Source organism: Schistocerca serialis, chromosome 1 (assembly GCF_023864345.2).
Source record: "Schistocerca serialis cubense isolate TAMUIC-IGC-003099 chromosome 1, iqSchSeri2.2, whole genome shotgun sequence".
In the NCBI taxonomy this organism is placed as follows: Eukaryota; Metazoa; Arthropoda; class Insecta; order Orthoptera; family Acrididae; genus Schistocerca; species Schistocerca serialis.
In genome coordinates this window covers 952,434,410-952,459,848 of record NC_064638.1, presented here as the reverse complement: position 1 = coordinate 952,459,848, position 25,439 = coordinate 952,434,410, and the positions used below count along the sequence as shown (strand labels likewise).

The 25,439-nt window shown below is 43.5% G+C and overlaps 1 long non-coding RNA gene across 1 annotated transcript in view; it reads right to left on the bottom strand.

Moving 5' to 3' along the window:
• Positions 1-1,004: 1,004 nt before the first annotated feature.
• Positions 1,005-25,439, bottom strand: part of LOC126412797 (uncharacterized) — a 193,534-nt gene continuing 169,099 nt past the window's right edge. The window contains exon 3 of the long non-coding RNA XR_007575345.1: positions 1,005-1,124. This is a non-coding gene — a long non-coding RNA (uncharacterized LOC126412797). The remainder of the gene's footprint in view (positions 1,125-25,439) is intronic.

Genomic DNA, 25,439 nt, shown 5'->3' with positions numbered 1-25,439 from the left:
TTTTCGGCAGTGAATTTGCACCGGCAACATTCACATTTTGACAAGCAGAAAATGTGTCTTGACTTATTTGAGAAAACGGTGAGGACCCAAAACCTGAATCTACAGTATTTGCGAGATTGTGTCCTGTCATTCCGGATTCCTGAGGCGAGCTATTGCCGACCGATCGATCGATAATGCTTCCCTGTTCACTAATTGTTTCACTGTCTACGCCATTATTTGCCGCCCGCTCCATTTCCCGATCCACAATTACCAAATCACTAGTTTGAACATTAGTTAATTCACTACACGGTGGCGCTAACACACTGCTTTCGTCTTCACTGTCATTTCTCAGTTTACTTTGGAGCCTAGTATTACGTTTTTCACACGCCATAATTGTCACAACATATCACACGATAACACAGAAAAGCACAATTTGAAGAGCAAAATAAGATAACATAGCAATGGAAATAATGTCTACTTAATTGCAAGCGCAGCTGCGAAATACTTGGTGCAAATCTACATGCATGTCACAACTGTTTTACTGTACAACAATGAAAAACTACAATTACAAAGGAAATTCTCTCTATGATTACGCGCTAGCAATAAACAAAGGCTACACTAATTATACAAACTACAAGAAAAAAATCAGAAGATTCCAGTGAGGTATCCTCGGCTAAGGATCGACATATGAAACGTCCACTTTTGAAAAATTATACATGACTGTGCTTAAACTGACACACAATATTTTTTTAGCGCAACGCAATCTGACTTTCAGAAATCCCTACAAATGAATGGCCCTGACTAACATTAACCTATACCTTTCACAAATCACTTACCTCACAAAAATCTTCGTTACTCAAGCTACTGCAATACAGCGAGCGCCACTACTGTCAGCTAAATAAAAGATTCAAACTACGGAAGGCACTAACTACCGATAGGCATAGTTAGCAAATGAAAGATTTTGATAGGGAAGAAACAATGTATTTACCTTAATAGTGTTCAAAGGTCATAATATATATAGTAGTTCATGACATCCAGTCTTACAAATTTCAAAACTCCGCCATTTCTCTGCCCACATCCACCACTGCTGGCAGCTCACCTCCAACTGCGCAACGCTACGCGCTGTTCACATCCAGCTGCCCAACCTACAATGGCAGACAACAATGCAAACTAGCTACAGACTGCACACAGCACAGTCAGTGATTTTCATACAGAGCGCTACGTGGCGTTACCGATAAGAAAACATAAACAGCCTACTTACAAATTTAAATAATAAGCCTCCAATTAATATGCCTTGTCGATAGTAATTTGAATGTCTGAGTTTCATTATTCAAGTGTCCTTCTCCCCACAGCTTGACCAACATAAGTGTTTGACACATATATTTTACACATCTCCCCCTCCATCCTCTTTGTGTCCAAGTTTTCCTTCCCAACTCTTTGTCTGCCTCATCCTCCCACCTCTATTTCTCCATCTCCTCCTCCCAGCTCTGTCAGTCTATTCATCTCCTCCTACCCCCTGTCTTTGTCTTACTTTTTCGCCACCTCTCTTTAATAATATCTTCCTCTACCTCCCTCTCTCCATGTCATTCTCCCCCTCTCTCCGTCCATCTCATCTCGCTGTCTATCTTCTCCATCTCCCCACCTCAGTCCATCTTCTCCTTCTTCTTTCCCTGCCTACCTCAATCTCCTTCCTCTCCCATTGCCAATCATCTCCTCTCCCCTCTCTCTGCTCAGTCATGCCTATCCACATATGTAGACCCTGCAAGGCATACACCTTCACAACACAACTGTGGTGCAGAGCTGCTTACAATTCAGGGACACAAAACACTTTTTTACTAGTATTTCCATTCCTACTGATGCCAGGAGCTTCTAAGTAACCACCACAGCGCTGGTATAGGTACCAAATTCGGTTAAATCGATCCAGTGATTTAGGAGGAGCTGCTGGACATATACACATAGACAGATACATACCTGCATACATGCTGTTTATATATAAGGATTTATCATAAGAATCTCAATGTTTTCCAGACCGAACATGACAACAAGAATGAAAAACTGTGAGGATACTGTAAGTTTCAGAAGAAATAGATATTGGACAAAATAATTATTTTTGTTAAAATAACACTCAGACCTCAAATATATACAACAGGAAAGTAGCCCATTCTTTCATAGATTTTAAAAGGAGCTTATGAGTCACTGGAATCTAAGTCGCCTTCCGAATTCTGAAGAAATAAAGTAAGGACTACAAAGCCACTATATCGTTACAGGTACCTTAAACGCTACAAAAGTTCAGGGAAGAAATTTCAAGAACATTGTGAAATTACAACAAGAGTAAGACAAGGAGATGATCTTCCTCCATTAGTTTCCAGTTCTGCCTTAGAAAAAGTAATCCAAAATTGGTGAAATATTTAATCATATCTTCACATCCACAGATCAGTCACATTAGGAACAATTAATATCGGAATAGACAGTTTAGCATTACAGCCTACCTGGTTATTTTGTCACAGGGTATTTAAACAGAAAAAAATAAATATAATTTCTTGATGGTACATAAGAAAGAAAAGGTCTCTAAATCCGATTTGAAAGGGAATCATGTTTCTAGCAACATTCTGGTCACCAGAATCTCTGCCACTGCGCCAACGTCCAATGCCGATGGTCATGTGACCATTTCAGTCGTAGTTTCCGATGTGGTGGTGTTACCATTGGCACATACATGGGTCGTCGGCTGCGGAGGCTCGTCGTTAGGAGCATTCGTTGCACTTTTAATTCAGATATATTTGTACTCTGCCCATCATTAAAGTCTGAAGGTAGTTCCACCACAGCTCTCATTCTGTACTGTTTTACCGGTCTGGCTAGCAATCGACGTCAAACATCTGTAAGGACGGAGACGGTTTCACCTTGGTTCCGCCACAGCACGTCTTGAAGTCTTGCAGTTTCCCAAATGCTCGTGCTGAGCCTCCGGGCCATCACAATCTGCCCACGCCCAAACTCAGACAGATTGCTAACCTTCCCCATTCTGCACACAGACAGCACGCTCATACTACACGCACCGTACGTTTGTCTGACTACAGGAATTCCTCGCGAGGTGTCGCTGCTGTCGCCTGGACGGGTTTACATCAATAGTAGGTACGTGGTCATAATGTTCTGGCTGAAATGGTTCAAATGGCTCTGAGCATTATGGGACTTAACTTCTGAGGTCATCAGTCCCCTAGAACTAAGAATTACTTAAACCTAACTAACCTAAGGACATCACACAAATCCATGCCCGAAGCATGATTCGAACTTGCGACCGTAGCGGTCGCGCGGCTCCAGAGTTTAGCGCCTAGAACCGCTCGGCCAACCCGGCCGGCTGTTCTGGCTGATTAGTGTATGTTTCTGTAAGGGAAAAAAAATTTAGTAACTCTGTTTGTTAAAAGTGATACGAGTGACATTCAATAAGTAATACAGTAATACAACACAATTTTTTTCTCGGACAATTTCGGTTAAAAAATGCGGTATTTGTTTTCAGACATCATGGAGTATTTCCGCTTTACCCCCAACAGTTTCACGATGTTTCGATAGGTGACGGCGCTATACGTAGCCTTCAAAATGGCGTCTGTAACGAAGGTGCGTCAAAGCAGAGATTAGTCATAAAGTTTCTTTCGTGTGTGCGGGGGCCCGGCAGTGAACGGAAGAATGGGGAGTCATTGGGAGAGGCGTCTATCATCATCACAACAAGGTCGTGCAAACGTATCCGATCTCTCACGTGAAGGCCGGCCGCGCACTTCTATGACTCCTGCAATGTTGGAACGTGCGGACACGCTCATTCGAAGTGGTCGACGGATCATAATCAAACAATTCGCTGCACAATTGGACGTCTCTGTTGGTGGTGCTAACATACACGTAGACTAGTTGAGCTACTCAAAGGAGCGTGCTCACTTGGTTCCTCGACGCCTGACAAGATGTCGTAAGGAACAACGAAGAACCATCTGTGCGGAACTGCTTGCGCATTAGGGGGATGATCGTGACAATTCTTTGTCGAATATCGTCACAGCGATGAAACGTGAGTCCATCACTTCGGATCGAAAAAAAGACGACAGTGCATGAAGTGGCGAGACACCATCTCTCCTCCCAAGAAACAGCTCAACACCGTACGTTCAGCCGGTAAAGGCAAGGCGATGGTAACCTGGAACTGAGAAGCGACTATCGTGTTTGATGTTCTCCCTCATGGCGCAGCGATTAACTCTGAACTGTGTTGTGCTGCCCTCAGGATACTGTAGAAACCACTTCAACGTGTTCATCGCCACAAAAGTGCAAATGGAGTTATTATCCATAACAGCGTAGTGCCCCACACAATTCTAAGCACCGCAGAGGAGTTCTCAAACTTCCTTTGACTGTTCTTCATCATCCACCCTGCAGCCCGGGTCTCGGAGCTTCCGAATTCCATCTGTTTGTCCCAATCAAGGATGCACTCCGCGAGGAGCAGTGCATTGATGACTGAGAGTTTATTGATGCAGCAAGACATTGGCTCCGTCAGCCAGTAGAGTGGTACCTTACGAGGGTACAGGCCCTCCCAGTGAGGTGACCAAAAGAATGGGGAATGTTTGGCGTATTTAAATCCGGAATAAAAATAAAGCCGCTCGATCGAAGGCGCCTTGTCACGGTTCGCGCGGCTCAACCCGTTGGAAGTTCGAGCCCTCCCACGGGCATAAGTGTGTGTGTTGTCCTTAGCGTAAGTTAGTTTAAGTTAGACTGAGTAGTGTCTAAGCTTAGGTCCCGTAGGATCTTACCTCAAATTTACAATTTTCCAAATAATAATAGACTGCTTTCAGAAAAAAAGTGTTGCACTACTTATTGCACACTCCTCGTAATTACAAATTTATGTCTGTCTCTAGAATTACGTCCTCTAATTGGTTTTTATTTTCGATCTCCACATAAAAGAGAGCTTTGCAAATCTTTCTGAAACGAGGAAGTTTCGTGGTTTTAGTGTATTCCCTCGGCAAACTAATGTAAGATGAGTATCATTCTTTAGTGTAACTGTGTTCAACATACTCCTAATCGCGCTCTGAGGGTTCCGTACAAGTTTACTATGTACAAAAATGATGGTAATAATAATTTCATATGGCTACAAGTCCTGTTGCAAGCGTTTCTATTGGACGCCACTTCGGAGTGTTGCGTGTCGCTAACCTATCCTAATTATCCAATAAGGGAAGCTACAACTTAACAGGGAATCCGAACCACGTGCTGTTTCTGGCGATTCCTCATGCCATTGAGAGGTGGAAACTAAGTGAAAAAGAAACTTGTAAAGTCGGTCGACCGACTGAGATTCGAGAAGGTTATCTGTCGGTTTTCAGACACGCGTTTTATCACTATACTACCAAGTCCGAGATGTATACAGCTAGCTCACTTGCAGATTTTGATGAGTGAGTTTGCTAGTATCAGTATGTGACATATACAGGGTGTTACAAAAAGGTGCGGCCAAATTTTCAGGAAACATTCCTCACACACAAATAAGAAAAAGATATTATGTGGACATCTGTCCGGAAACGCTTAATTTCCGTGTTAGAGTTCATTTTAGTTTCGTTCATCCACCTACGCTCAATGGAGCACGTTATCATCATTTCATACGGGATACTCTACCTGTGCTCCTAGAACATGTGCCTTTACAAGTATGACACAACATGTGGTTCATGCACGATGGAGCTCCTGCACATTTCAGTCGAAGTATTCGTACGCTTCTCAACAACAGATTCGGTGACCGATGGATTGGTAGAGGCGGACCAATTCCATGGCCTCCACGCTCTCCTGACCTCAACCCTCTTGACCTTCATTTATGGGGGCATTTGAAAGCTCTTGTCTACGCAACCCCGGTACCAAATGTAGAGACTCATCGTGCTCGTATTGTGGACGGCTGTGCATCAGCGCAGCAGGGATTCCATGCGACGGAGGGTGGATGCATGTATCCTCGCTAACGGAGGACATTTTGAACATTTCCTGTAATAAAGTTTTTGAAGTCACGCTGGTACGTTCTGTTGCTGTGTGTTTCCATTCCATGATTAATGTGATTTGAAGAGAAGTAATAAAATGAACTCTAACATGGAAAGTAAGCGTTTCCGGACACATGTCCACATAACATATTTTCTTTCTTTGAGTGTGAGGAATGTTTCCTGAAAGTTTGGCCGTACCTTTTTGTAACACCCTGTAAACATAGCTGTGTCTTTTGTTTGCATTTACATAGACCTTAAACTTTTCGTATCGCCAAGAGAACTACATCTCAGTATGTGACGCAAATGGCAACTTGATAACTCTAACCATTCCTGAGGAAATGATGTTTTAACAGACGGACACAGACAGACGGACAACAAACGCCAAACATATTTTTTATATGATACAACTGCAAATTAAGAATTTTTAGTTTTTTATTTTAGTTATACTGTGGGACCTTGCTTCTTGTTATATTTCATAACTCTATGTCACCGAGAGGAAACCTATTGGTTTTGATTATAACACTGCGAATATCGAAATACGTGACATAAATGGCCGTATCGTTTGACTGAATTGACTTGGAAACTGAAATTTTTCATATGTTCAAGGGACCATAATACTTTGTATTTTGCACAAATTTCAACGTGATGTTCGACTCGTCCTTGAGAAACAGGGGTTTTAAATGTCGGACGGGTGGATAGACAGACAGACTGGAAACAAAGTGATCCTTTAAGGTTCCCGTTGTCACCGATTGACGTACGGAACTCTAAAAATTGTGATTGGGACCTGCCTCTTAATGCGAATACTCTCTGTCTGCCGCTTCCTTCTCTAGCATTCTGATTACGAAATAACCTTTTCTGTTCAGTTCTGCCGTTCTATGTATCGTTTTCGTCGTATTTTTCTCGCCAAGCATTCTTTATTAATGAGTAGGCGCTCGTTGTCTCTGTCTCCGTCTCATTTTCAGTCGCCTTGAAAGTATGAAAAGAGCGAGAGGCAGATGTTATCGGTCTTCTCCTGGAAGATATGAAGCGGAGAAGATGTAAAGGGAGGCGCGATCACGTTTTTGTATCATATTTCCCAAAATAAACAGTGAGTGTAAAAATAAGTTGTTGTGGACCACTTCAATAACTTTTCCTATTTAATCATTTCATATTTATCTCGAAAAAGGAAACAGTAAACAGAAAAGACTGATATTAAGAATTTAAAAGTTTCTTCCGCCAGTTTCTATTTCCGTCGCAGTAGAAAAAGTAATATGAGAATCTCCAGCTGAAAGGAATGGAAATGTACAGACATTTTTTACTTCCATACTTATTACGTCTTTTGGACTGGAATCGACAGAATGTTTTACTTAGGTGCAGTTTGATATTTAAGTGAATATTAAAATAAGATAGCTAAGCGCTGAGAGTACAAAATACTTTACCTAGTTTTAAAGAACATTGTATTTGAAATGAATGAATGATCCATGGAAGTTGGGACATTTCGTGACTTTCAAAAAATGGTTCAAATGGCTCTGAGCACTATGGGACTCAACTGCTGAGGTCATTAGTCCCCTAGAACTTAGAACTAGTTAAACCGAACTAACCTAAGGACATCACAAACATCCATGCCCGAGGCAGGATTCGATCCTGCGACCGTAGCGGTCTTGCGGTTCCAGACTGCAGCGCCTTTAACCGCACGGCCACTTCGGCTGGCTTCGTGACTTTCCAGATTCATTTTGACTATGTCCATTTGTTGTTCTTTTGTTCTCAGACAACGTATTTGCATCTGCTGGCATGATTACGTCATAGCTAGCAGTGATGGTAGTGACTTTGTCCACTGTGTCTTCAGTGTTCATGGTTTGGAAATGACATAGACTGACGTGTATGAAATCCGTAGTGGTGTCTATTCTCGGGAGACTACACAAATTCGCGGGGCTGTACGTAACAAATGTATTGGAGTTTCTTCCAGAAGAAATGTCCGTTTCGTTCAAAATAATGTGTACTAATCCTTTCCCTAAGCCTAATATCATTTGTACGAGAAATCTGTTACTTAATTCCACCAAACCTATCCTCGGTTTTACAAAGGCCATCAGATGAGTTCCCTTATCAGTCACAGGGATGTTAAGTTTATGAAAACAGTCACAAGTCGCAATTTGTATTTTTTTAATGACCGGTGTCGCTCTTCAAATGAACACGAGCATCATAAGAATGTACAGATTAAAGCAGGATTACAGGATTAAAGATTGCGTTGAAATTTGGGTGACAGCTCTTAAGATTAAGCTTACTGTACTATACTACTCAAACGTACGCTTAAAATACAGTAGTGAATGATGACATTAACAGTTAATAGTTTACCCATAACAAGTATAATCACCCACGTAGTATCTGCTCTTCTTGAGGAAAAGTAAGACCCGTTCAAAAGCTTGCCACGAATTTGAGTAACCGCTAATCAGCTGTGTGCCGACTGCTGGACCTCCCTACATACTGGGTCATTACATGGGGTACATTTCTTACAAACATTAATGATAGTAAAAAGTAGATACTCTAAATATGATGAATGGGTAGAATACATTATCAGACAGCAAAAATGCATTATAAAACTTGAAAAGAGCTTCTATTAAAATTGGACGCTTCAGTATAGCAAGCAACAGTAATAAGAAGTGAGACAAACAGAAACAATGTGGAACAATAAATGTCTCTTGCTGTTGTTGATACTGTTCATGAACCACGAAGAATGCGAATGCCATTAGTCTTGAATATACCTTCTCTGCGGCCACGGTCCAGCAACGGGGCGCAGGACCGTACACAGAGACCGCTTCGTCTGGGCACATCTTTTGCAGCTCGATTTCTCCGTATGTTACGCACAACTACTTGCTGTTAAACATATTCCTCCATAAGATAAACCCTGTCGGGTTGTAGACATTATCATTGCCATTTACTTGGCCATGACAGTGACTACACCTTCAGTATTCTGACCTATTATACTGTCTGTTCCAATAACATACGCAAGGCAATGGCCAGTTCTTAGCCGTGGGACCACTGATGCAATCCCATAAGTCAGTTGTGAGGTTTTCAAAGGTATTACTGTCTAGAAATAAAAAAATACCATCAACTTATTTTAATTCACCATAGCTTCTTAAAATACCTCCAATTTATTTACTTTGAAGAATAGATTATAAATTAAATAACGAACAGTTATTGTTCATAGTTCCTTAACAACAAAATTATTCGACTTACTTATCATATCAAATAGCTACTACTGTATAAGAACTACGAAGGAGCGGTACAGTCAATTTGGTGCATCAAGTGGCATTTCATGATTTTGGACAATGGAAAGATCGACCAACAAATAAAGGACGCATTGAAGAATGGAATGCAAGAAAGAAACGTTACCGATTGTGATCTAATTAGTATAGTAAGCTACATTGTCAAAACAGAATGGTAGAAGGAGTGGTAAGCTGCACAAGCACAAATAAAACCACCTACATAGCCACTTGGCCCAATGTACGCTGGAAAGTGGGCTGCAAAACATATACTGAGCCAAAACTTTATGACCACCTCCCTAAAAGTTTGTCCGTTCAAAAATGGCTCTGAGCCCTATGGGGCTTAACATCTGTGGTCATCAGTCCCCTAGAACTTAGAACCACTTAAACCTAACTAACCTAAGGACATCACACACGTCCACGCCCGAGGCAGGATTCGAACCTGCGACCGTAGCGGCCACGCGGTTCCGGACTGAAGCGCCTAGAACCGCCACACCGGCCGGCAAGTTTGTCCGTCCTTAGAACGAAATGCATAACTGACTCGGCGTATCAGGGATCCAAAAGTTTCTTGGTAGGTTTGTGGAGGTATGTGACATCAGATGTCTACTCACAGGTCATGTAATTCGCATAAATAACAGGCCACTGATATGCGTACGCGGTTTTGGCGCCAGATACCGACCTAGGTGGGGTCCGTAGAACTTACATCAGGCGAATTTGGTCGCCGAGACATCAACGTGAGTTCAATATAACGACCTTCAAGCCAGTGCAGAACGTTTCTGGCCATGAGACATGACCAGTTATACCGCTGACAGATAACACCACCGTCTGACAAGACATCAAACGTGAACGGATGAAGGTGCTTCGCAGCTGTCAGTGCATCTTCGATTACTCCCACTTGTCTCATGCAAGCGCTGTACAATGTCTCGCACAGCATAATACTCCTCACACTAGCTCGTGTCCGTGACGCGCTACACGTTTCGAGTCGCCGTTCACATCGATGACGGCGTTCGTGGAGACGACTATCGACCTAGTACAGCAAACATGTAACTCAACCAAAGAGGCGACACGTTTCCATTGATCGACTATCAAATTCCAATGGTAACGTGCTCTCTGCATTCGCAATTGACGATGTAGTTTGGTCAACATGTGAACACGTGGGAGTGGCCTGCTGCGGAGCTCCATGTCCAACAATGTACAATGAACGGTGTGCTCCGAAACACTTGTGCGTGCACTAGCATGGGCTCCTTCGGCAGAGATGACGCAGATCACTATCGATCCTACTTTATAGAGCAGACAAGCCTCCGAGCCCGACTTATTTGAAGAGTCTTGGATGTCCAACAGTTTGGCGCCTAGTGGTAGTTTCGCTGTCCTACTACTTTCCGTAGGTGTTCACGACAGTAGCACGTGAGCATTTGACCAGCTTTGCCGTTTTCGAGATTCTCGTCGACAGGCTCTGTGTAATAATATTCTGCACTTCGTGAGAGTCGCTTATCTCAATGGATTTCCCCATTTGAAGCCCACACCTTCGCTTGGGTGATCCCTCATCCCTGTCTGCTCTGATTACATACCCTTGTCATAGCGTCACGTGACCGCAACGCCACCAGGCGGCATCCAACGCCGCGAAGATATTGGTCATAATATTTTGACTTATCAGAGTAGTTTCTCTGACGAAGGGAACAATATGTGATACGTAATCACTATTTCCAGTTTCAAATTCAGCCAAAGCTGCTACAGATACCACCTTCACGAAATTTTCATTCCTCTTCACGTTGAGACTATAGGGAGACCCTGAACATTAGACATAGATACAGCTAGGCATTAGAAGCAGAAAGGAGTCAGACTGACTACTTATGCAGCTGGTTAAAATTGAATTAGAGCTGTCATAAAATGCTCGGACACTCTTGATGATAGTGAATATTCTTCATCTTCTTCTTTCTTTCTCATCTTCTCTCTATCCACTAATGGACGTTGGCGACCACACATCACAAACGAATAGTGTATCAACAACATAGAGAACGTTATTAATGCCTTTTACTAAATCACCCAGCGTTTCCTGAAAAATATCCTCTACGGACAAATTGAAGACCAGAGATGACACAACACATACTTGTAGAAATTCTCCACTAATATTAATCAAGTCAGTGACTTCATTATCAAATTTAAACTACCCTATGCTGTCTAATTCGACTAAAAATTCTCTTTACAGCTGATATATGTCATATTAAATCGTTATTTCTTTTCTTTTTTTGTTTTTTGAGAATTCCAATACATTTATGATGTTGTACTGTATCAAATGCTTTTACGTAATTAATAAAACAAAGATCTACATTTATAAATTGATCACAGCATTTCCTCACTAGAGCTCGCCCTGCAACTATCTCTTTTCTTGTACCTAAGGCTTTGTTAAACAAAAACTGTCTCCAATGAATATCTCACATTTGTCATATTACATTTGAAGGATGACTTTCAGAAACATTTTCAGGGAATGTTGCTTAAGACTAATGATTCTGTGAACAACTTATAATTTTTTACCATTCTTATTGTTTTAGTAAAGGACTGAAAGTTGATAATAGTCATTGGGCAGGGAATCGATGTGAATCGTAAATTTTGTTAAAATATTTGTCTACTACTCTGTTAATTTTGTCGTCAAGTAATCTACGGAATTTCATATGAATTTCATCAGGTCTTGTTGCTTCATTCGTGTTTGAGTTTCGTATGGCTTTCTCGACTTCGTCTTTCATAAGTGGAGTTCCTATTAAATAGTAGTTTTTAGTAATTCCAGCATTTGGTCTATCATCTCCAAGAAGTTCCTTAATATAGTCATTCCACATTTCTTCCATTTCCACGTCATAAACATATTTTTTATCGTGTTTGTTGACTTTCAAGGAGACATAAATATCCCAGGGGTTTATTTTAACTTCTCATGTAAGTTAAAATCACCATGTGCAGTTTGAAAATATACAGATTCTTCACATTCGTGTTGTAACCATTCATTTCTTGACGTTCTACTCTTTGTTATTTTAAGTTCCTCCATATAATTGTAATTAGGTAGATCTATCTGGGCACTATGCTTTCGGCGTCCATCTATCGATGATAAAATTTCATCACTCCTCCATTGCTTTTTTTTATATCTTGTTTTGTATCATACCTTATCTTGTGCAATCTTTCCCATTATGTTTTTCATCTCTTCCCATACTTCGGTACAATTTTCTTGTTCAGTCAGAGGTGTCACTGTTGTACTCTCGATTTCCATGCAAACTTCACCTCTCATTTCAGGTTGCTTGAGCTTTTAATATGCTGTCTTATTTGGTGAGATGGTTTTTTGTGTTTTAGGAATTTTGTAGTTATAGAAGCTATGAGCAATACATGGTCTGTTGGTACATATCCTCCAGGATTAGTAGATAATATTGTGGATAAAGTTACAAAACGCTTGTTGATTAAAATATGGACCGTCTCATAATGAACTATATTTTCTTGCCTAACTGCTAGGAATTTCTATGCACACAGTCGACGAAGTGGTAAATCGAACCACATAATAGCGACTTTCATGTTTTATTCCTAAACTGAAACGTCCTACTAGCTCTTCAAAACTGTCGATTCATATTTGTCGTAAGAGTCACCCATTATTATAGTAATCTAATAATAGTAGGATGTTTTGTGGGTATAAGTACTTCATTGATTTGGACAGAGAAACCGCCCACTTTTGGTTCATTTTTATCAGCAATTGGTATATGCACTTGAATGTTTTAAATACACTGGCTTGGCACTGACCTTTAATAAAAATACTCTACCGTAATACGAGAAAAATTCTGTAACATTATTTAAAATGTGATCTAAGACTACAACGCCGACTCCATTTCTATGATTTTCGTCCTGATTCCCGGAATAAAACTGTGTACCTCTCACAGAAGAAGTCATTCCATTTTCTGCAACCATGTTGCTGCTATATGTAGCATATTAATACCGAGCTCCATCATAGCTTGGGTCATATTTGCTAGTTTTTCTCCTCTATATATACTTCGAACATTCCAAGATAGATTTTCTTCCTTGAGCTCATATTGAAGGTGGATCGACTCAAATTGTGCTCCACTTCCTCCCTATTGGAGATGTGATTGAGGAACTACTTAAAACACTGGAACTTTTAGGAGAGAACACATGCATGCTGTTATCTCGGAAATCTATGCGGGTGATACTCAGCTGCCTTCCCCCAAAACGTTAGCCGCTCTTAATTTGGAGGCTGATGCTGTTGTGAGCAGCCCACTTTGAATCAGACCTACTCTGCCAATGGGTCCACGGGAGGTATTTAATTTCCATTCAACTATATAGCAGAGGTGCCGAGTTGGAGGTAGGCGCAACAAAAAGATGGTTAGGAAGTGAAAATGTGAAAATAGACAACACACACTCATACACACACACACACACACACACACAAACACACACACACACACACACACACACACACACACACACACGTACACGCACACTCATGCAAATGCTACTCTTACACACTTGATCACAGTCTCTAGCTGCTGAGGCCACATTGTAAGTAGCAGCATGTGATGGGAGAAGCTAACGGGTGGTGCGGGTAAGGAAGAGGCTGCAGTAGTTGGGGTGGGGGACAGTTAGGTGCTGCTTGTAGGAGCAGACAAGGGACGAGATGGAGAGAGGGTGGGGCATCCAGCTGCAGTCGGTAGGTTAGACAGAGGGTGAGGGTAGGAGGAAAGGAGAGAATAAAAAGCCTGATGGTGCAGTGATGGAAAGAGGGCTGTGAAGTGCTCAAATGGGAACAGGAAGGGGGCTATTTGGGTAAGGACAACGAGTAACAAATGTTCAGGTCAGGAGGGTTATAGGATCTTAGGATATGTTGCAGGGAGGCTCCGGTCTGTTAAACTGACATACGGCTGGGAGAGCAGTGTGCTGACCACATGTCCCTGCATATCCACAGCCAATGACGCCTGTGGGTGGAAGATGACATGGCGGCTGGTTGGTACCACTGGGCCTTCATGGCCTGTTCAGGAGGAGTTTAGTTTTAGTTCCCACTTGTGAAATTCAGAAGAGGTTGCTTAGAAGCGAAGGATCAAGGTGTCACAGGCTGCGAAGAAATCATTGAAATGGAGAACATCATGTTACAAAAGGTAGTGTTTAGTAGCATTAAGGTTTTAGTCATTAAGGATGATAGTGTAAAGGGAGGTGGCGTCAATAGTGATGATCAGGGCACCATGTAGTAAAGGAACAAGAACAGTAGAGAGTAAGTGCAAGAAAAGTTTGTACCTTTTGTATGGGAGGCTAGGTTGTGGGTAATAGGCTGAAGGCATTGGTCCACAAAAGCAGAGATTCTCTCAGTGAGGGCACAGTAACTGGCCACAATGTCATGTCCTGGGTGATTGGGTTTATGTACTTTAGGAAGAATACCAACCATTTCCCCCACCGACTCTCCTCTGTTCCTATTCCTTTACTACATGATCCCTGCTCGTCACTTTACACTAACTTTCCTAATGCCCATGGCCGTATCGGTATTTAAAACTGTTTTTCCCAATACCTGATGGATTCCAGACCAACAACCTCCTTCCTAGTTGCCATGGTCAACTATACTCTCACTGACAATTACTTCTCCTTGGAAGGCATTGAAAATGGAAATGAAGTCCCATGCTTCTTTACAGAGCGTAGGGGAGCGATGCGGGAGACCCGCACCGCCTTACTAGGCAAGGTCCTAATGGAGGTGGTTTGCCGTTGCCTTCCTCCGACCGTAATGGGGATGAATGATGATGATGAAGACGACACAACAACACCCAGTCATCTCGAGGCAGGAAAAATCCCTGACCCCGCCGGGAATCGAACCCGGGACCCCGTGCTCGAGAAGCGAGAACGCTACCGCGAGACAGGCATTACTCACCAATAAATTTGGGATATGGCTATCAACAACCCAATTGCTTCATCCTATGCCAACCTATTCATGGGTCATCTAGAGGAATCTTTTCTAAATGCTCAGAATCCAAAACCCCTCATCTGGTTCAGGTTCATTGACGACATCTTCGTGATTTGGATAGTGGGTGAGGATACCCTATCCACTGTCCTCTGGAACCTCAACAGATTCTCCCCCATTCACTTCACCTACACTTCCACAATGGTGTTCTGCCGTTCACCGAACCTACACCATATCCTAATCGATCTCTACACAGCCCCTGCTTCCAAACACTTGTCTTATGGCTCATATCCCTGTAATAGACTTAGATTCAAGACACGTTCCTTACATCCTCCCATCATCACCTACTTCAGTCCAGTCACAAGCATCACCTATCCCATCAATGGCAGAGCTACCAGTGAAACCAGTTACGTGATCTACAGGCTAAGCTACAACCACTATGCTACATTCTACTTTCTTGTGTCAACCAACAGCAGTCTGTCCACATGATTGGCCACAGACAAGCTGTGGCCCAGAAACAGCTCGACCACCCCCTTGCTGAGCTCATCTCCCCAACACGATGTTCTTCATTTCAATGACTACTTCACAGCCTGTTCAATCTGGATTCTTCCCGCCAGCACCAGCTTTTCTGAACTGCGCAGGTGGAAGCGTTCCGCCTGCCGCGGTGGTCTCGCGGTTCTAGGCGCTCAGTCCGGAACCGCGCGACTGCTACGGTCGCAGGTTCGAATCCTGCCTCGGTTAGTTACGTTTAAGTAGTTCTAAGTTATAGGGGACTGATGACCATACATGTTAAGTCCCATAGTGCTCAGAGCCATTTGGAAACTTTCCCTGCAGTATATCCTACATTTCTATTACCCTCCTTGCCTCAACCTTCGTTAGTGATTGTTCTTACCCATCTAGCCCCCTTCTGTGTTCCTATTCCAGCACTATACAGTTCTGTATTCCACCAATACAGCATCTGTGTTTTTACTTTCCTTCTTTTCCGCTACTTCTGCCCTGTGTCTAACCACATCACTGAATCTACCTGCCCCACACCTCTCCCCACCTCATCCCTTGTCTGACCCCACAAACAATACCTTACCGTCCTGCACCCCTGTCCTGCTTTCCCTTCCCCTCCACGCCTCAGCCTCCTCCTTATCTGCACCACCTGGCTGTTTCTCCCATCATGTGCTGCTGTTTGCAGTTCGGCCTCAGCAGCCAGAGACTGTAGTCATGTGTGTGTGTGTGTGTGTGTGTGTTGGTTTTATATGAGTGTGTGTGTATGTGTATGTTGTCCGTTTTCGTGTTTTCATTTTGTTAGTCTTTTGTTGTATGTATCTGCGACTCAGCATCTTTCAGTTGCCTCTGCATTATACTTTTGCTGTTCTTTCTATGTGCTGTCCAAGTTTCATGTAGCTACGTTACTGTTGCAACCAGGAATAACGCAATAAATATATCACTGTTCTATGGTTTATCGACACAACACTGATACAAAATAATTCTGTTACCAAGTGCCAAGTTGTTGATGAACACATTATGGAAATTATATAAACTGATGCGGGTTGTACCAATTTCCAGGAACTGCAAGTGAAAGGTAGAATTCTGGCTGAAATCACATGTCCCTTGACGTGCTAATCCTAGTGAACGTTGAGGTCAAAGTTCCAGCATGGAATCCGGATTATAAGTCCAGATTGCAGCTAAATCAACAGCGAAAAGCAAGTCAGCCGCAGCGAAGCACTTCCTCGTTGTGGAGTAGAAAAAAAGCACGTTGAGAAATGACTTGTAGATGTCATTAGCTGCGTTAAATAAGACTCCATAGTTGATTAAGCCTTCGGCTGGAGTCAAAATATATTCTGGGCGGTCAATCGCTGAGTGTTATAAGTAGCCAATTGTGTGGTATGAAGCGCTCGATCGCGAGAGCAGCCTGCGCTGTTAGCAGCGGGCCGCGAACGGAGAAGTGCGGCCAACGGTGTGTTTCCAGGCCGACCGTAATGGAGCGAGCCGCTGCTCTGTGCGGAGATTTATTAGTGGTGGATACCATAGTTACTTAGGGTGAACACCTTGCGGTAGTAACTTTCGCCCTTAAGTTTTCACACCAATGTATTCTTCTAAATTACGCATTAAGTTTTAGAAATAAAGTCCGGTAAAATTTAACTGGCTGCTTTGGTGTACCCAATGTCAATCAGCAAACAGCACCGGAAGTTCTGTCACTATTGTCGTGTTTATTTTACGAACAGCCGACGGCCTTCCTGCAGTGGTAACACAGGTTCCCGCCATGTCACCATAGTTAAGCGCTGTGAGGATTTACAAACATTTGGATGGATGACCGTCCGGGTCTACCAAGCGCTGTTGGCAAGCTGGGTGTATTCCGCCTTTGTGAGGCCAATTGAGGAACTACTTTGAGAAGTGGCGGCTCTGCTCACGAAAACTGACAACGGCCAGGAGAGCGGTGTGTTGACCACAAGCCTCTCCATAACAGCATACAGTGACGCCTATCGACTGAGGATGACACAGCTGCCGGTCAGTACCATTTGGACCTGTTCGGACAGAGAATTTTTTTACGAACCGGTGGGGCAATAATGGGGGGATTTAAAATAACAAGCAGGACATGGATTCAAATGCAACTTGTATAAGCTCGGTTAAGTTTTCTTTTAGGTTACTTAATCACAGTGGTGAAATGTCTCCTACAAGAAGCTGAACGCCATTTGCTTTCCGCAGCCTTAACTCATGGCTACACTCTTTGAAATTCGGCAAGTAGCAGGCACTAAGTACTGGGAGAAAAGGTTATTCACTGCTAGCAGATAAAGTAAACAGCAGTTTAAGATTCCGAGGACATTAAAGGGAAACAGTCGTTGAGAATGGAATGATCACTGTCGTAACTTACCTAGGATGTTATTCAATTCGTACACTGAACAAACTGTGAAGGAGACCAGGGAGAAATTTCGAAAGTGATTTAGAGCTCCGGAAGCAGAACCAAAATCTTCGTAATTTCGTCAGACACGGGAGAGTGCAAGAGTAGTCAAACGAAATGGATAGTTTCTTGAAAGGTGATTGTAAGATGTGCATCAACAAAAGTAATGAGATGCAGCCGAATTAAATCAGGCGATGGAGAACGAATTAGACTATAAAATAAGTAAAAGTAGTAGATGCATATTTGGGATGAAAATTAACTGATGATGGTCGAAGCTGATGAGACATAAAATGCATACTAGTTATTGTAATAAATACGTTTGTGAAAAAGAGAAATTTAACATTGAATATAAATTTTATATGTTAGGAAGTACTGAAGGAGCGATGTGACTGGAGTTTGAGAAGAATGCCGAAGATCAAATGTATGAATGTATGGATCGAATAACCTATGAGGAGGTGCTTAATCTAAAGGGGGGGGGGGGAGAAGGAGCTAAAAGTGACTAAAATAAGGAATCGGTTAATATCAAATATTGTGAGAAAACAAATGATCATCAGTTTGATAATGGAGGGAAGTGGATGAGCTGATGGTGTTAAAAACTGTAGAAGTGAGACGAAGGTTCGAATAGAGTGCAGTAGTTATGCGGAGATGACGAAATTTGTACAACATAGACTAGGGTGGAGCGCTGCTTTGAACCAGTGCGTTGACCGAAGACTGCAGCGACACAGCTCTGACTGTAGTTAGCAATCTCCGAATAAGCCTGAGATGCGTCTACACGTTGTGCCGGACTGCACGTGCTCGGTAAATATTTGCGGCCTGGAGCGTGGAAGTTTTAACTCAGCTCCTGTAGCCATGAATTGTCACCTCCTACGGAGGGAAGATCGTGGTTCGAGGTCCGAGTCGGAGGATATTCGGACGTCCGGCAGGTAGTCTCCTCTGCAGCGAGACCCTCACGTGGAGCGGATTAGGGCGAAGACACAGGCAGGTGCGGGGCAGGGGTACCCCCTGCCGTGCCGTCCGTGTCTTACGGTGCATGGGCGGTCACGTGCAGGGTTTGGTCGATTCTACAGGGAGTAGGAGAAGAGGGGAGAGAGGTGGCAGGGATCTCAAGTTCAAAGCCCTTAGGAAGGAGTCTTTTACTATAGAGTAGCCGATATCCAATGATGCCTGATTCCACATGAAAATTTTAAGCAGATTAGTCTTACGGTGCTAGTACTTGTAACACTATGAAACTAGAGATACTAAATAACGAACAGTAAAATTATCTACATCTTCATACGTATCCCGAAAGCCACTGTATAATAATAGAAGGCAGAGAGTTCAGAGAGTTCAGCAAACCAGAATTACTGGTCTTCTTTCCAGTGCCATTCGGGTATTGAGCGAGGGAAATTAGGGAGTCCGTATGCCTCTGCAGGCGCTTTGACCGATCTTACCATTTTCTCATGATCCCTACCGGACATACAGAGTACTCACAAAGTCTCAATACAAAGGCGCTGCAGTCTGGAACCGCAAGACCGCTACGGTCGCAGGTTCGAATCCTGCCTCGGGTATGGATGTTTGTGATGTTCTTAGGTTAGTTAGGTTTAACTAGTTCTAAGTTCTAGGGGACTAATGACCTCAGCAGGTGAGTCCCATAGTGCTCAGAACCATTTGAACCATATGAACCATTTCTAAGGAATAATTGATGTATTTGCATAACACATACATATTACAAAAGTAGACGTATGTAAGTGTGTATGTTCCACATCTCCTCCTCAACCACCGAAACGATTTCAACCATCCTTGGTACACACATTCCATACAATCATTCAACAACGTCTGTGGCTGTAAGAACCACCTACCTGTTATAGTTCAGGAGATTAACAAAACATAAAAGATAAACAATTAGATGCGTGAAAAAATGCGGCAACATGCACAAAGTTTTGATACATTTGTTTTTTACTGCAAGACACTCCTACAGTCGAATGAGATTACGGAAATCACTGACACCTGTCATAGCTTTTCACAGCTTTCAACTGCAAAGCGTCAAGCGCTGTGGACGAAAATAAGAGTCGTCTATAAATGTATGATGAGGCGTTACCATTGAGATGTTTGCAAAATCGCTGTGCGGAGATGTGAAGCAACTGCGCCCAGCGTACAGAAACTGTTTCATAATTTCAAAGGTATTTTTCAGGTTTTTTTGTTTTTAATAGAAAATGGTCAATATGAATACCTAGGCAATGACAGGTATGTCAGCTAGTTTAAAACTATAGTCCGTTTATGTGATAATGTGAGACTATTATCTCTTTAACAGGATAATGAACAAGAACCCGTATGACGAAAGAACACGCAGCTGCTGTTAGTAGGCGACTGCATGTTTTATCAGGAAGTGTAAAAAGGAGTTCACACGGAATTTTCAAAAGCCAGCACCAATAAGAGAAAATCACTCCTTATTTGTAAATAAGTTCCAATGTACTGGAAACGTTGCCAATTAAGCACGCTCCGGGAGACCTCCTTACCACGAGCAACTATCCAGCTAATCAGGTAAACAATACAATGAGATCCGAATGCATAAATTCATCGTTTAACCAAGGAGGCAGATGTGCCAAAATAATTTTTTTAAAAAGGTTTACAGTGTACTTTACCCCCCTTGAACCATGGACCACGCCGTTGGTTGGGAGGCTTGCGTGCCTCAGCGATACAGATAGCCGTACCGTAGGAACAACCACAACGGAGGGGTATCTATTGAGAGGCCAGACAAACGTGTGGTTCCTGAGGAGGGGCTGCAGCCTTTTCAGTAGTTGCAGGGGCATAAGTCTGGATGATTGACTGATCTGGCCTTGTAACACTAACCAAAACGGCCTTGCTGTGCTGGTACTGCGAACAGCTGAAAGCGAGGGGAAACTACAGCCGTAATTTTTCCCGAGGGCATGCAGCTTTACTGTATGGTTAAATGAGATGGCGTCCTCTTGGGTAAAATATTCTGGAGGTAAAATAGTCCCCTATTCGGATATCCGGGCGGGGACTACTCAAGAGGACGTCGTAATCAGGAGACAGAAAACTGGCGTTTTACGGATCGTAGCTTGGAATGTCAGATCCTTTAATCGGGCTGGTAGGTTAGGAAATTTACAAACCGAAATGGATAGCTTAATGTTAGATATAGTGGGAATTAGCGAAGTTCGGTGGCTGGAGGAACAAGACTTTTGGTCAGGCGAATACAGGCGTTATAAATACAAAATGAAGTAGGGGTAATGCAGGAGTAGGTTTAATAATGAATAAAAAAAAAGTACTGCGGGTAAGCTACGACAAACAGCAGAATGAACGCATTATGGTGGCCAAGATAGATACGAAACCCACGCCTACTACAGTAGTATACGTTTATATGCCAATTAGCTCCGTAAATGACGAAGAGATTGATGAAATGTATGATGAGATAAAAGAAATTATTCAGATAGTGAAGGCAGACGAAAATTTAATAGTCACGGGTGAATGGAATTCGATAGTAGGAAAAGAGAGAGAAGGAAACGTAGTAGGTGAATATGGATTAGGAGGAATCTCGTAAACACCGGGTCTTCTTAGGCCAAGGCTGTCCTTAGATGAGCCCGAGAGAGCTCTGAGTTTTGCCGGCGGACGAAAAACACATTTAGCTTTATGCCTCTTCAATAGTCTTCCTATTTTTGAAGAGACACCGCCGATGTATGGCAAGATGACCATTCCCCTTTGTTCTTCGCCTTCTTGCACTTCCTCACTTTGAGTAACCCGCTTTGGTTGTAAGGCACGGCGAATCTCCCGTTCGGAGTATCCATTTTGTTGGAAAATGGTACGCAGATGGAGTAGCTCATTGGATAAGCTGTCTGAGTCTGATATGGCTCGTGCTCTGTGGACCAACGTCCTCAGTACGCCACTTCGTTGCGAAGGATGGTGACAGCTGGTGGCCTGTAAGTATAAGTCCGTGTGTGTTGGTTTACGGTACACTGAGTGACCTAACGTGCCATCTTCTTTTCTCCGTACCAACACGTCCAGGAATGGAAGTTCGCCGTTTTTCTCCATCTCCATCGTGAACTTGATGTTGGGATGCAACGAGTTAAGATGCTCAAGAAAAGACGCAATGCCGTGAGGCCAGATAACAAAGGTGTCGTCCACATATCGCCAAAAACACGTAGGTTTCAAATCCGACGTCTGGAGCGCTCTCTCCTCGAAGTCTTCCATGAAAATATTAGCCACAATGGGTGACAGGGGACTACCCATTGCGACGCCGTAGGTCTGTTCAAAGTATTGTCCATTAAATAAAAAGTATGTCGAGGTGAGAACATGTTGGAATAACTCTAAAAGTTCCCCATCCAGCTTCTCGCTAATGAGCAACAACGATTCCTGCAATGGTATACGAGTAAAAAGTGAGACTACGTCAAAACTCACGAGTATATCTCATGGTGCGAGTCGTAAGTTCTTGAGCCGACGAATAAAGTCTTGTGAGTTACGGATATGATGCTCACACTTTCCTACTAAAGGGCTCAATGGCGCTGCCAGATGTTTCGCGAGATTATACGTGGTGCCCCGATATTACTCACAATAGGCCGCAGTGGCACATTATCCTTGTGAATTTTTGGCAATCCGTATAGCCTGGGAGGTACGGGCGCCTGTGTACGTAGTCTCTTAGCAACCACATCGGAGATCGTGCTGGTTTGAGGAGCTCCAAAGTTTTCCGCTAAATTTTTGCTGTGGGGTCCTTATTTAGTGTGCGATACGCAGAGTCGTCCAGAAGCTGGTGCATCTTGCTCAGATACATCGACGTGGAGAGGATAACAGTCGCATTTCCCTTATCCGCCGGCAAAATCACAATATCAGGATCTTCTCGTAGGGAACGAACCACTGGCCTCTCTGCAGCTGTCAGATTGTTCTTAGGCACTTGAGCCCGTGTCAGAGCACGGCAAGTCTCCCGCCGGATCTCCTCGGCAGATTCCCTGGGAAGTTTTAGGATGCCTTGTTCGACGGAGCTAATGATATCCAGAACAGATGGTGTCCTCGGAGTGGGTGCGAAGTTCAATCCTTTCTCCAGGACCGATACCACCGCGGCAGGCAAAGGTTTGTCCGCTAGATTGTATACAGTTCGTCTACGAACTTCGTTGTTCTCTTCTTGTGGTAAACGGTCCCTGAAGCGATGAAACTTATCAATTTGACGTGCTGCGTCTTGTTGTCGTTAAAGTCTGAGAACGCCCAAGTACCGCTGTCAACCCACGTCCAAGAATCAGCGGACAGTCTTGACGATATCTTCAAATGAAGTTCCATGAGCTCTCTGGATACGAAGTCCAGTTCTCGCCGAGTATGGTGAATCCTTTCTCTTACCAGTGCGTGGCTTGCTCGATTTTTTATCCTTTTAGCGGCTGCAGAGGTTATGAAGTGCGTCACCTTAGCGAACGTCGGTATAACTCGATGATCTCGGCATCTTAATAAAAACGTAAGGGCACATAGCAGTCTGCTCTTCTTATTCCGTAGTTTATCAAAACTATTAACTTCTTTTACCATCTCCTCCCCGTACAGGTATTGGATGTGTTGCTTGAGGCTTTCCCGACGGACATGTTGTATATATGGTTCTCGGGTGAGACGTCGGATGTCATAGTGAAAACTCCACAATATTTCGTCAGCGCAACTGGCCGACATCTTCAGGTGCGACGAACACACTGCTAAGGCAGGACCGGGGCTCCCCATTTATGCCAGTTTTAGGCAGGAAGTGCGCATGCGTGGAGGCGCCAAATTCGATGGCCAATAGCGACGATATCAACTGATAGCTGGAAGGACAGTAACGCCACCTACAGGATGAAGAACCAAATACTTCGGCGCACGCGCGGAGGCTGCCGCCGCTGCTCTGCGCTGCCATCGGCAGCCCCCACCGACCTCTGTCGGAAGCCGCAAGCGGTACAGCGCGTCCACGTAGGCGCCTTGATTATCCTCCCGTTGTCAACAGAATATTTATGTTGCTGGCGAATCGTCGTCCGTCTTATGACCAATATTATTCCTCTCTGCTCGAAGCGACTTCAATATGGCCAGTGCTGGATCCCATGCTGAACTATGCTGAAAGCCCGTGTCTCTGTTTACAAGATTCGTCGAGCTACGTATTCCCACTGCTTCCTTAATAACACTGTCCCAGTACGAACTCGTCGATGCGAGAATTTTTGTGTGTAGGTAATTCATAGAATGGCCTGTACTGAGACAATGCTCGGCCACTGCAGACTTTTCTGGTTGCTCCAGACGAGTGTAGCGTCGGTGTTCAGTGCACCTCTCTTCTGCAGTGCGACAAGTTTGTCCGCTGTACGACATGCCACAGCTACAAGGAATCTCGTAAACACCGGGTCTTCTTAGGCCAAGGCTGTCCTTAGATGAGCCCAAGAGAGCTCTGAGTTTTGCCGGCGGACGAAAAACACATTTAACTTTATGCCTCTTCAATAGTCTTCCTATTTTTGAAGAGACACCGCCGATGTATGGCAAGATGACCATTCCCCTTTGTTCTTCGCCTTCTTCCACTTCCTCACGTTGAGTAACCCGCTTTGGTTGTAAGGCACGGTGAATCTCCCGTTCGGAGTATCCATTTTGTTGGAAAATGGTACGCAGATGGAGTAGCTCATTGGATAAGCTGTCTGAGTCTGATATGGCTCGTGCTCTGTGGACCAACGTCCCCAGTACGCCACTTCGTTGCGAAGGATGGTGACAGCTGGTGGCCTGTAAGTATAAGTCCGTGTGTGTTGGTTTACGGTACACTGAGTGACCTAACGTGCCTTCTTCTTTTCTCCGTACCAACACGTCCAGGAATGGAAGTTCGCCATTTTTCTCCATCTCCATCGTGAACTTGATGTTGGGATGAAACGAATTAAGATGCTCAAGAAAAGACGCAATGCCGTGAGGCCAGATAACAAAGGTGTCGTCCACATATCGCCAAAAACACGTAGGTTTCAAATCCGACATCTGGAGCGCTCTCTCCTCGAAGTCTTCCATGAAAAGATTAGCCACAATGGGTGACAGGGGACTACCCATTGCGACGCCGTAGGTCTGTTCAAAGTATTGTCCATTAAATAAAAACTATGACATCCGACGTCTCGCCCGAGAACCATATATACTACTTGAATTTTATTTATTTCGTACGGCTAGGGCCCCCAAATAAAATTCAAGTATTCCCAGTTAGGTCCCTTGACCTTTCCTACACTCTAATACTGGGGTGACCAGGATTTCGGCTCACGTGCCATATCCATGCCTGAATGCCGAAGCGCTCAGCCTTGCTTCTCATTTCCCAACTCCCACGCTGTATGAAAGTGTGAAGGGGGAAGAGGGGAAAGTAGTAAACTCGCCGCTTTTAAATAGGAGTTACTGTTGCACTGCATACTACATGATCTTACATTTCACATTTCTCAACAACATAGATCACAAACAAAACAAATTTTCAGTATTTTTTCATTAATTTTAGTTCTCTGTAGGTA